This window comes from Drosophila innubila (assembly GCF_004354385.1).
Source record: "Drosophila innubila isolate TH190305 chromosome 2L unlocalized genomic scaffold, UK_Dinn_1.0 4_B_2L, whole genome shotgun sequence".
NCBI lineage: Eukaryota > Metazoa > Arthropoda > Insecta > Diptera > Drosophilidae > Drosophila > Drosophila innubila.
In genome coordinates this window covers 29,360,663-29,373,310 of record NW_022995372.1, presented here as the reverse complement: position 1 = coordinate 29,373,310, position 12,648 = coordinate 29,360,663, and the positions used below count along the sequence as shown (strand labels likewise).

The window sequence follows — 12,648 nt, the reverse complement described above, 5'->3', positions numbered from 1 at the left end:
TGAATTTTAGAAAGCGTGGCAAAAAAACCTATATAGGTGGAGTGGTGTCGCATAAAGCAAGGCAATCATATGAAAAAATTTAACATACCAAATTATATGACGGTGGAGTGTTGTCTTGCCGGCATTGGATATTTATAATATGTGGTGCAAAAATAATGAAGTTTTACAGTGCATTATTATAAAATATATGCATAGGTATGAAATAAAATTGTCATTTGAAAAATGGTAAATTTTAGAAAGCGTGGCAAAAAAAACCTATATAGGTGGAGTGGTGTCGCGCAAGGCAAGTCATATGAAAAAATTTAATATACCGAAATTATGACGGTGGAGTGTTGTCTTGCCGGCATTGGGTATTTATAATGTGTGGTGCAAAAAATAATGAAGTTTAATAGTGCATAAATATATTGATGCATGCACTTGATTAAATTAAAGGTAGCATTTGAAAACTAATTGAATTTTAAGCGTGGCAAAAAAAACCTATATAGGTGGAGTGGTCGCGCAAAGACAATCATATGAAAAAATTTAACATACCGAAATTATATGACGGTGGAGTGTTGTCTTGCCGACATTGGTATTTATAATGTGTGGTGCAAAAATAATGAAGTTTAATAGTGCATAAATATATTGATATGCACTTGATTATATTAAGAGGTAGCATTTAAAAACTAATTGAATTTTAAAGCGTGGCAAAAAAACCTTTACATGGTGAGCAGGGTGTGTATCTCTATTATATGTTCGACGCATATAATAATAAATGTTGTCAATGAAAATGAAAGTTATTCGTTATTTGTTGTCTTTGAACGCTTGGCTGCGGTAATAATATGCAATTGTTAGATAATAGTGGAATTGGCCAAGGTATATTGTTCTTCAATATATACTAAATAGGTTTCACATTATCGTTAATTTGTAAGCATAAACTTTCATTAAAAATAGAACCACCAACAGGTTTATATATATAATTGGTTGGTGGTTTAGTATTACCTGGTTGGAAAATTGAATTACATATGTTTTCGATTCTCCAATGCAAGGGCAGTGTGCACATGTATAGTATATTGGAAATTAAAATAATTAAACTTTAACACAATGTAAATATATTGTGGATAAAGGTTTTATTTAATATAATATTTATTAACACATATATACAAAATGTAGATAAATTATCAATTTGTAATCAAAATTAAATAAATTTTTATTCAATTTATTTTGAATTTAAATAATGTACGTGTGATGAATTTATATTAAGTAAGTGTAAATATAAAGATATTTTTGAACAAATTAATATGTATATATTTTGTATATATATATATTTATAAAAAAAAATGTGTAAGTTTTTTTTTTATAACTAACAACATGATTGCTATTTAAATTTAGCCATATTCGTTCTCTATATGCATGTCATATTTATTCAAAAATATTAATGAGTTGTCATGTCTATTACATATTTAAAAATATTTATATGTGTAAAATATTTTACACGAAATAACACATTATTCTGTTGATCCTGCCAGTAGTTATATGCTTGTCTCAAAGATTAAGCCATGCATGTCTAAGTACACGAAATAAAAAATTAAGAAACCGCAAAAGGCTCATTATATCAGTTATGGTTCCTTAGATCGTTAACAGTTACTTGGATAACTGTGGTAATTCTAAAACTAATACATGCAATTAAAACACGGACCTTTTGGAACGCGTGCTTTTATTAGGCTAAAACCAAGCGATCGCAAGATCGTTACACTGGTTGAACTCTAGATAACATGCAGATCGTATGGTCTTGTACCGACGACAGATCTTTCAAATGTCTGCCCTATCAACTTTTGATGGTAGTATCTAGGACTACCATGGTTGCAACAGGTAACGGGAATCAGGGTTCGATTCGGAGAGGGAGCCTGAGAAACGGCTACCACATCTAAGGAAGGCAGCAGGCGCGTAAATTACCCACTCCCAGCTCGGGGAGGTAGTGACGAAAAATAACAATACAGGACTCATATCCGAGGCCCTGTAATTGGAATGAGTACACTTTAAATCCTTTAACAAGGACCTATTCCAGCTCCAATAGCGTATATTAAAGTTGTTGCGGTTAAAACGTTCGTAGTTGAACTTGTGCTTCATACGGGTAGTGCAACTTACAATTGTAGTTAGTACTATACCTTTATGTATGTATATTACCGGTGGAGTTCTTATATGTAATTAAATACTTGTATTTTTTTATATGTTCCTCCTATTTAAAACCTGCATTAGTGCTCTTCATCGAGTGTGTGTGGGCCGGTACAATTACTTTGAACAAATTAGAGTGCTTAAAACAGGCTTCAAATGCCTGAATATTCTGTGCATGGGATAATGAAATAAGACCTCTGTTCTGCTTTCATTGGTTTTCAGATCAAGAGGTAATGATTAATAGAAACAGTTTGGGGCATTAGTATTACGACGAGGTGAAATTCTTGGACCGTCGTAAGACTAACTTAAGCAGCATTTGCCAAAGATGTTTTCATTAATCAAGAACGAAAGTTAGAGGTTCGAAGGCGATCAGATACCGCCCTAGTTCTAACCATAAACGATGCCAGCTAGCAATTGGGTGTAGCTACTTTTATGGCTCTCTCAGTCGCTTCCCGGAAACCAAAGCTTTTGGGTAGGGGAAGTATGGTACAAGCTGAAACTTAAAGGAATTGACGGAAGGGCACCACCAGGAGTGGAGCCTGCGGCTTAATTGACTCAACACGGGAAAACTTACCAGGTCGAACATAAGTGTAAGACAGATTGATAGCTCTTTCTCGAATCTATGGGTGGTGGTGCATGGCCGTTCTTAGTTCGTGGAGTGATTTGTCTGGTTAATTCCGATAACGAACGAGACTCAAATATATTAAATAGATATCTTCAGGATTATGGTGTTGAAGCTTATATAGCCTTCATTCATGGTGGCAGTAAAATGTTTATTGTGTTTGAATGTGTTTATATAAGTGGAGCCGTACCTGTTGGTTTGTCCCATTATAAGGACACTAGCTTCTTAAATGGACAAATTGCGTCTAGCAATAATGAGATTGAGCAATAACAGGTCTGTGATGCCCTTAGATGTCCTGGGCTGCACGCGCGCTACAATGAAAGTATCAACGTGTATTTCCTAGACCGAGAGGTCCGGGTAAACCGCTGAACCACTTTCATGCTTGGGATTGTGAACTGAAACTGTTCACATGAACTTGGAATTCCCAGTAAGTGTGAGTCATTAACTCGCATTGATTACGTCCTGCCCTTTGTACACACCGCCCGTCGCTACTACCGATTGAATTATTTAGTGAGGTCTCCGGACGTGATCACTGTGACGCCTTGTGTACGGTTGTTTAAAAGTTGACCGAACTTGATTATTTAGAGGAAGTAAAAGTCGTAACAAGGTTTCCGTAGTAAAACCGCTTGAACCACTTTCATGCGGGATTGTGAACTGAAACTGTTTACATGAACTTGGAATTCCCAATGGTCAGTAGTCATTAACTCGCATTGATTCGTCCTGCCCTTTGTACACAGCCCGTCGCTACTACCGATTGAATTATTTAGTAAGGTCTCCGGACGTGATCACTGTGACGCCTTGTGTTGTTGCAGTTGTTTCATAAAGTTGTTGACTGATTATTTAGAGAGGAGTAAAAGTCTTAACAAGGTTTCCGTAGGTGAACCTGCGGAAGGATCATTATTATAATGCATCTAACCGTTAATAAAAATAAAAATTTTTTTTCATTAATATAGAAAATATTTTACAAGAAGAAATAAAAGAAAATTTTTAATTGTCAATAATAAAATAAATAATTTACTTTGCTCAAACATTTGAAATTGTGTATTGCAATGTAATTTATACATTAATAAAATTACTTTGTTATAAATTTTACATTTGTCATATTCATGTGTATAAATGTATATTACACATTTTTTATGTGTTTAGGTAAATAAATGTATTAACTGCGTGTATATATGTGCCATAATATACATGCGTTGCACAAAATGTATTGTTCATTATTAACATGCGCATACATTGTATAAACGCAACAACCTAAAATATAATAATTGTACCTGTTTGTTCAGGTTAATGCTTTTACATATATCGATTATAATACAATTAAATATTTTATATAGTTGTCATATACCGTATTTTCATTGATTATGTAAAACTAAGACTGTTTCATAACATTTTTTAGGTTATAAAAAAATTTATTGAAGGAATTGATATATGCCGGTAAAAAATGGTGTATTTTTAATTTCTTTCAATAAAAAAGAATATATGACTAATGAAATAAACCAAAAATTTGTATTACTCTAAGCGGTGAGTCCGCTCATTCATGGCCGTCGATGAAGAAGAAGAACGCAGCAAAACTGTGCGTCATCTGTGAACTGCAGGACACATGAACATCGACATTTGGACATATCGCCGGTCATGCTGTTATATACTTTAATTAATTTTAGAGTGCTCTTGACTACATATGGTTGAGGTTGTAAGACCTACTAAATAGTTATTTAAAATTTTTTCAAAATTTTTAGCATATGGTATATTATTGGATAATATATATTGTGTTGTAAAACATTTTGCTCATAATATATTCATAATATTAAAATAAATAACGAAATATGCTCTTCTTGTTGTATATATTTGTATGAGAAGAATTTGAAGAATTATATATTCTTTATTTTATTCAAAAATAATACTGAGAATGTCTAACATAAAATTTTTTTAACTAGAATTGCCTCTTATTATGATGAGATAAAAAGAATAAAATGTTAATCAATATTATGGAACTTCAAAATTATAGTATATTTCAAATTGTTATTATAATCATCATGTTTAATAACTAATATATAAGTATCATACAACCTCAACTCATATACCCTGAATTTAAAATATTAGTGGGGAGGGAAAAAGAAACTAACAAGATTTTCTTAGTAGCGGCGACGAAAAGAAATCAGTTCACACTAAGTCACTTTGTCTATATGGCAAATGTGAGATGCAGTGTATGGAACATCAATATTCTAGTGAAATTAACGATTTAGTCAACTTATAAGAGGCCATTTTATGAGGGTTAGGCCGTTATAACGTTAATAATTATTAGATGGTGTTTCCAAGAGTCGTGTTGCTTGATAGTGCAGCACTCAAGTGGTGAAATGGCCATCTGAAGCCAAATATAACAAGATGATAGTAAACAAGTACCGTGAGGGAAGTTGCAAAAGAACTCTGAATGAGGAAGTTAAATGGTACGTGAAACTGCTTAGAGGTTATTGATGACCTGAATATCATTATGGAAAATTCATCATTAAAATTGTATCATTTAAACAATATTATAATGGTGTGCATTTTTTTCCATATAGGACATTATAATCTATTAGTATCAGTCATTGTCAAAAAATTTTAGTCAATTGCTTATTTAAATTAAATGCTTGCATTTTAACATAAAATAAATGTCATAAATTTGATAAAGTGCTGATAGATTTATATGAAGAATACAGTGCGTTAATTTTTTTCGGAATTATATAATGGCATGATTATCATTGATTTTTTGTGTTTATTATATGCACGTATGATTAACAATGCGAAAAGATTCGGATACCTTCAAGGTTGTCTTGAAAACCGGACAAGGAGTCAACATATGTGCAAGTTATTGGGATAAAAACCTGGCGTAATTAACTTGCTATTAATGGGATTAGTTTTTTTAACTATTTATAGTTAATTAACACAATCCGGGGCGTTCACTATATAGTTATGTATGATAATATTTATATTATTGCGCCTCTAATGGAACGTACCTTGAGCATATATGCTGACCCGAAAGATGGTGAACTATACTTGATCAGGTTGAAGTCAGGGAAACCCTGATGGAAGAATGAAACAGTTCTGACGTGCAAATCGATTGTCAGGAGTGAGTATAGGGGCGAAAGACCAATCAGAACCATCTAGTAGCTGGTTCCTTCAAGTTTCCCTCAGGATAGCTGGTGCATTTAACTGGTAACAAATAATCTTATCTTAAGCCGTGATTAGAAGGCCTTAAGATCGAAACGATCTTAACCATTCTCAAACTTTAATGGGTAAGAACCTTAACTTTTTCTTGAAAGTTTAAGGTTATGATATAATATGCCAGTGGGCCACTTTGGTAAGCAGAACTGGCGCTGTGGGATGAACCAAACACATGTGCAGTGCCCAAATTAACATCATTCTGAAACCATGAAAGGCGTTGGTTGCTTAAAACAGCAGGACGGTGATCAACAGAAGTCGAAATCCACTTCAAGAATGTGTAGCAACTCACCTGCCGAAACAACTAGCCAAAATGGATGGCGCTTAAGTTGTATACCCTCATTGCTAAAGTAGATGATTTATATTGCTAATATAAATTTTGGCTTTTAGTGAGTAGGAAGATACAATAGTGTGCATAAAGTGTTTGGCGTGCTTCATGAGCAAATCATTGGTACAGATCTTGGTGGTAGTAGCAAATAATCGAATGAGACCTTGGAGGACTGGTGGAGAAGGGTTTCGTGTGAACGAGTGGTTGATCACGAGTTATCGGTCCTAAAGTTCAAGGCGAAAGCCGAAAAGATTTTCAAATAAAAAGTTGTCAATATTTAAAATTTGGAAAATTAATACCTTGAATAATTTTGAACAAAGAAGGAATACGGTTCCAATTCGTAACCTGTTGAGTATCGTTTGTTGTTTAAAATATGGGCCTCGTGCTCACATCCTGGCAGCAGGAACGATACCATAAAGAAACGTCAGGAGAGGTATCGGAAGAGTTTTCTTTTCTGTTTATAATGACTACTACCATGAGTCTTTCGCAGAGAGATATGGTAGATGAGCTGAAGCATGACATATACTGTTGTGTCGATATTTTCTCCTCGGACCTTGAAAATTTGAATTTGGGGACACGCAAACTTCTCTCAACAGGCAAATGCCAATATCCGCAGCTGGTCTCCAAAATTGAAGAGTCTCTAGTCGATAGAAGAATGTAGCAGAGGGAAGTCGGCAAGTTAGTCACGTAACTTCGGGATAAGGATTGGCTCTGAAGTTGAGATGAGTCAGGCTTGATTGGGAAACAATAACATGGTTTTATGGTAACCGTTCTGGGTAAATGAGTTTTCTATCTGTTTATGGTGATTTCTTGTTCCCCGGATAGTTTAGTTACGCTAGCCAGTGTGGAACTTTCTTGCTAAATTTTCAGAATACTAATGGGTAACCAATTAGTTCTTTTAATTAACGATTATCATTAACAATCAATTCAGAACTGGCACGGACTTGGGGAATCCGACTGTCTAATTAAACAAAGCATTGTGATGGCCCCAGCGTGTTGACACAATGTGATTTCTGCCCAGTTCTGAATATGTCAAGTGAAGAAATTCAAGTAAGCGCGGGTCAGCAGGGTAACTATGACTCTCTTATGGGTAGCCAATGCCTCGTCATCTAGTGGTGACGCTGCATGAATGGATTAACGAGATTCCTACTGTCTATCTAGGCTCCAGAGCCTCCGCTTGTTGTCACCGAATCTCAGGATTCCCAGCCAGGATGCGAGTTTTGCTGACCGTCAAAAAAAGCTGCTATCGTCATGAATGACCCCGATGCCATCTGCATGCCCGTAGAGCCGCTCATCACCGACTTTGGAGTATGCGTGAGTGTCACTGGGAGATTTGGCACAATCTTCCTGAGCTCCGTATATTGCCAACACCAGGAGAGTTTAGAGCCGTACATTTCGTACATGAATGAGGTACTTGCTGGCCAGCAGTTCACCAGTTATTCTAGGCACCGACGCGAACGCAGCATCCCCATGTGGTTCAGTAAGATCCTCGCCGTGGCGAGAGATTGCAGAACTACATGCAGGGTGAGCAGCTGTCTGAGTGGATGAAGTGGCTAGGAGGATCATGGAGCCGCCTGAGGATTACATGGAGACGCCGCTGGACGACAGTTTCTGCACTGCGCTTGATTGTACATGATGTGTGCGATCTTGTGTTGGCACCGCACGACCGCGCGAGCCAAGCGACGTGTAGTTTGGTGAATGCCGAACCATCTCAAGCGCCGAGAGGTCAGGAGACTGAGGCGCAGGCTACAGGATGCTCGTCGTCGGACACGATGATGATGCCGCGCTTTTGCGATTTCACTGAGGACCTCCTCAGCGGATTACAAGAAGCGTATCCAGCGGTGAAGGAGGAAGACTGGCGCAAATTCGTGGAGAGAACAGCACCAACGATCCCTGGGGCACTGTTTATAAGATCTGCCGAGGACGGAGAAAGGATGCCAGTTTTGATGTCTTCGCTCGCGATAGGCTTGTCGTAACCTGGCACGACTGCCTGAAGTGCTCCTCCGTAACTTTCCCAGTTGCGGAGTCTGATGCGCCTGTTATCATCCTGAGTGAAGTACCTCCAGGCCTCGGAGTCATCTGGAGGCTTGATGCTGCCTGCCAGGCTGAGGAGCAGGCCCCCCTGCGGACGCAGGTATCACTGGCAAGATCGTCAAGGAGGTATGGCGTGCCATCCTCAGCATTTGACTGCCTTGTATGCGTGATGCATTAGGGGCAGGATACTTCCGGCGAGTGGAAGCGCCCGCGAGTAGTCCCACTACCAAGGGTCCTGATATGACAGAGCGATCCTGGCTCTTATCGGTATCTGTCTGCTGCCAGTGTTTGGCAAAGTGCTTGAGGGAATCGGTGACCCGCTTACGAGAAGTCCTACCGGCAGGATGCAGATGGCAGTTGGATTCCAACCCGAACGCTGCGTGAGGATGCTTGAGACGTCGTGAGCAGGTTGCAGGCCAGCCCGGCCAAACTCGTGCTCTGGTATCTTCGTGGACTTCAAAGGAGCCTTCGACCACGTGGAGTGGAGTGCTGCGCTGCGCCGCCTGATCTGACCAGGATGCCGTGAAGCCAGCTTGTGGAGAAGCTTCTCAGGCAGAAACGCAAGTATCGTCAGCAGGTATGGAGAAGCGTCTGTTCCGGTGACACGAGGTTGCCCACAGGGATCCATCAGTGGTCCATTCATATGGAACTCTTGATGGAAACACTCTTCAGCGTCTGGCTACACTGTGTTTTTAGCGCGTATGCGGATGACTTGCTGATTTTCGTCGAGGAGGACCCCGCCTGGAACCAGAGCCAAAGGCGAGCAGCTGATGTCCATCGTAGGCGCTGGGGAGCAGAAGTCGGAGTGGCTGTATCAACCAGCAAGACGGCATGCATGCTTCTTAGTTTCTCTTCCGCCAATAGACCCCCCCTGGGTCTGATTTGTGGAGGAAACTTGAAGTATGTTGATGAATATCGGTATCTTGGCATCACAGTTAGAAGATGAGTTATGTACGGCACATAAACTCGCTTAAATCCTGGCTTACTGGAGTCGTTGCGGCATTGGCACGCGTACTGCGGGTCGACTGGGGTCAGTCCCGCGACAAGCGGACCATCTATGCCGGACCCATGGTGCCTTGGCACATTTTGCCTCGGTATGGCATGGCACGACGGACCGTCAGATTGGCCAGGAGGACACTAATTGCCTGCCAGAGGCTTATCCTTCTAGGATGCCTCCCGGTATGCCGAACAGTGTCCACAGCGGCACTGCAGGTGCTGTTGGTGCTCCCCCGTTTGACTTGGAGGCCAAGAAATTGGCAATCAAGTTCAAACTCAAGCGTGACTACCCGTTGAGGAAAGTGGCATTGTACGATCGAGACTTGGCAGGACTTGATTGAAGCAAAAGATGGCGTTGCTTGACGAATGCTTGCTGAGCGAGTGGCAGCGCAGATGGGATGACGGTGATACCGACGGTAACACACGAGTTTTTCCCGAGCGCAGGCTTCGTCTATCAAGGCGACTTTCGCTACGATGCACGCTGGATTCTTGCTGACTGGCCATGGATCACTAAATGCATTTCTGCATGGAAGAACTCTGAGCGAGACGACTGCATGTGCTTGTGGTGCTGATCGTGAGGACTGGCTACACGTGCTATGTGTATGCCCACTTATGCAGATCTGCGGTTCCTCGATGGACCTGGAGTGCACAATGAACGCGGCGTTTGGAGAGTGTCTGGAGTGACGGAGACCCAGGAGAGGATGTAGTTAGACACATTTGCCCATGCCGTGTTTACGGCGTCGGCAAATGCTGGAGGAGGAAGGCGTTGGCGGCTTGCCAGTCCCGAGCTGAATAAGCTAAACTGGCCTCACCTGTGGCTATGGTCTTAATACTACCACAGTGCACCTCACTTGTCGGAGACGACTAAATGAGGTACCAGGGCTGTCAGTCCCGAGCTGAATAAGCCAAACTGGCTCACCTGTGGTTGGCGGGTCTTAGAATACTACCACAGTGCACCTCTGCTTGTCGTATGAGGCATGACTAAATGAGGTACCAGGGCTGTCAGTCCCTGAATAATAAGCTAAAACTGGCCTCACCCGTTGGCGGCGGGTCTTAGAATATCACCCACAGTATGTAACCGCTTGTCGTACGAGACGACTAAAGGTGCACCATGGATCACCCAGCGTCCAGGCTTGTCGGAGCTAAATGGGAGGGGATACTGATCCTTTGAAAATCGGTACCACGGGCTGAGAGAGTTTCTCCAAGACTTCTCATTGAGGTCGGGCCCCAGTGGAGTTCGTGGTGGCTGTGTTGCGTAGCGTTGCGTTTCAACGCAGGAGAGAATAGATGCTCTGCCTCATACCAAGGGGAGGTGCAACCGATGGTGTACACTTATTTGGATCCGAGGAGATGGAAGCCACTGCACATCTCTTAGGGGCGTCAGTTTGCATTGTACCAAACTGATGTATTATATGCTTGCATATTCGAATACCGTGGTCGTAATCCTTAACTGGAACACGCCACGTTAAATAAATCGGAGAGATCCTTTTGATTCTGTCCCTATCTACTATCTAGCGAAACCACAGCCAAGGGAACGGGCTTGGAATATTTAGCGGGGAAAGAAGACCTTTTGAGCTTGACTTAATCTGCAAGTAAAAAGAGATATAAGAGGTGTAGAATAAGTGGGAGATATTAGATTTCGGTTTAGTATCGACAATGAAATACCACTACTCTATTGTTTCCTTACTTACTTGATTAAATGGAACGTGTATCATTTCTAGCCATTATACGGATATATTTATTATATCTTATGGTATTGGGTTTTGATGCTTCTTGATCAAAGTATCACGAGTTTGTTATATAATCGCAAACAAATTCTTTAATGAGAGAGTGCATTTATGTACTTTTGATTTAATAATTGGTATAACTCCACTACTCAGGTATGATCCAATTCAAGGACATTGCCAGGAGTTTGACTGGGGTACATCTCTCAAATAATAACGGAGGTGTCCCAAGGCCAGCTCAGTGACAGAAACCACACATAGAGCAAAAGGCAAATGCTGACTTGATCTCGGTGTTCAGTAAACACAGGACAGCAAAATCGGCCTATCGATCCTTTTGGTTTAAAGAGTTTTAACAAGAGGTGTCAGAAAAGTTACCATAGGGATAACTGGCTTGTGGCGGCCAAGCGTTCATAGCGACGTCGCTTTTTGATCCTTCGATGTCGGCTCTTCCTATCATTGTGAAGCAAAATTCACCAAGCGTTGGATTGTTCACCCATGCAAGGGAACGTGAGCTGGGTTTAGACCGTCGTGAGACAGGTTAGTTTTACCCTACTAATGACAAAACGTTGTTGCGACAGCATTCCTGCGTAGTACGAGAGAGGAACCGCAGGTACGGACCAATGGCACAATACTTGTTCGAGCGAACAGTGGTATGACGCTACGTCCGTTGATTATGCCTGAACGCCTCTAAGGTCGTATCCGTGCTGGACTGCAATGATAAATAAGGCACGGTATTGTATGGCTTCTAAACCATTAAAAGTTTGTTATTCATTTAATAGACGACAATGGATGTGATGCCAATGTTACGTATAACATAGTAAATTGGGAGGATCTTCGATCACCTGATGCCGCGCTAGTTATATATTAAAACATTATTTAATACAATGACAAAGCCTAGAATCAATTGTAAACGACTTTATAACAGGCAAGGTGTTGTAAGTGCTGAGCAGCTGCCATACTGCGATCCACTGAAGCTTATCCTTGCTTTGATGATTCGACAATTAAAAAAAATCGATCAATAAACACATACACATATGTAAAGACATATATATAAATATATATATATATATATTTACAGATGGTATGTATATGCTATGTGTATATATATGTCTAAGCAAAATATTATATATAATGTATAACATATGATATCTGTATTTTTATACATATATGATTTATGAAAATTTCTACTTGAAATGGTAGCCAAATGTCTCGTCATCATATTAGTGACGTATTTAAAAGACTTAATTGTATGTATATGAAATATATATATAGAAATATATTATATATATTTCATTGATTTATATAAAGTTTAAATAAAATAAAAAGGTATTGTCTCGTCATCATATTAGTGACGTATATGAAAAGATTTAATGAGATTCTTACTGTGTCCGTAAGCTTCAATATAATATTACAACTTATAGCTTGTGATTGTAAATTGTGAATGAAAATGTGTTGAGAAACAATTTTGTATTAACAAAACTTAATTAAAATGCATTAATCTGTGAAGTATATTAAAGAAATTTTGATTAACGGCGATACTCTAAATATGATTATATCGGTAGCCAATTGTCTCATCATACTAGTGACGC

General features: G+C 39.6%; 1 pseudogene; it reads left to right on the top strand.

The window, feature by feature from the left end:
* The first annotated feature begins 4,842 nt into the window (after positions 1-4,842).
* LOC117782411 lies at positions 4,843-12,057 on the top strand (annotated as a pseudogene).
* Positions 12,058-12,648: the final 591 nt, after the last annotated feature.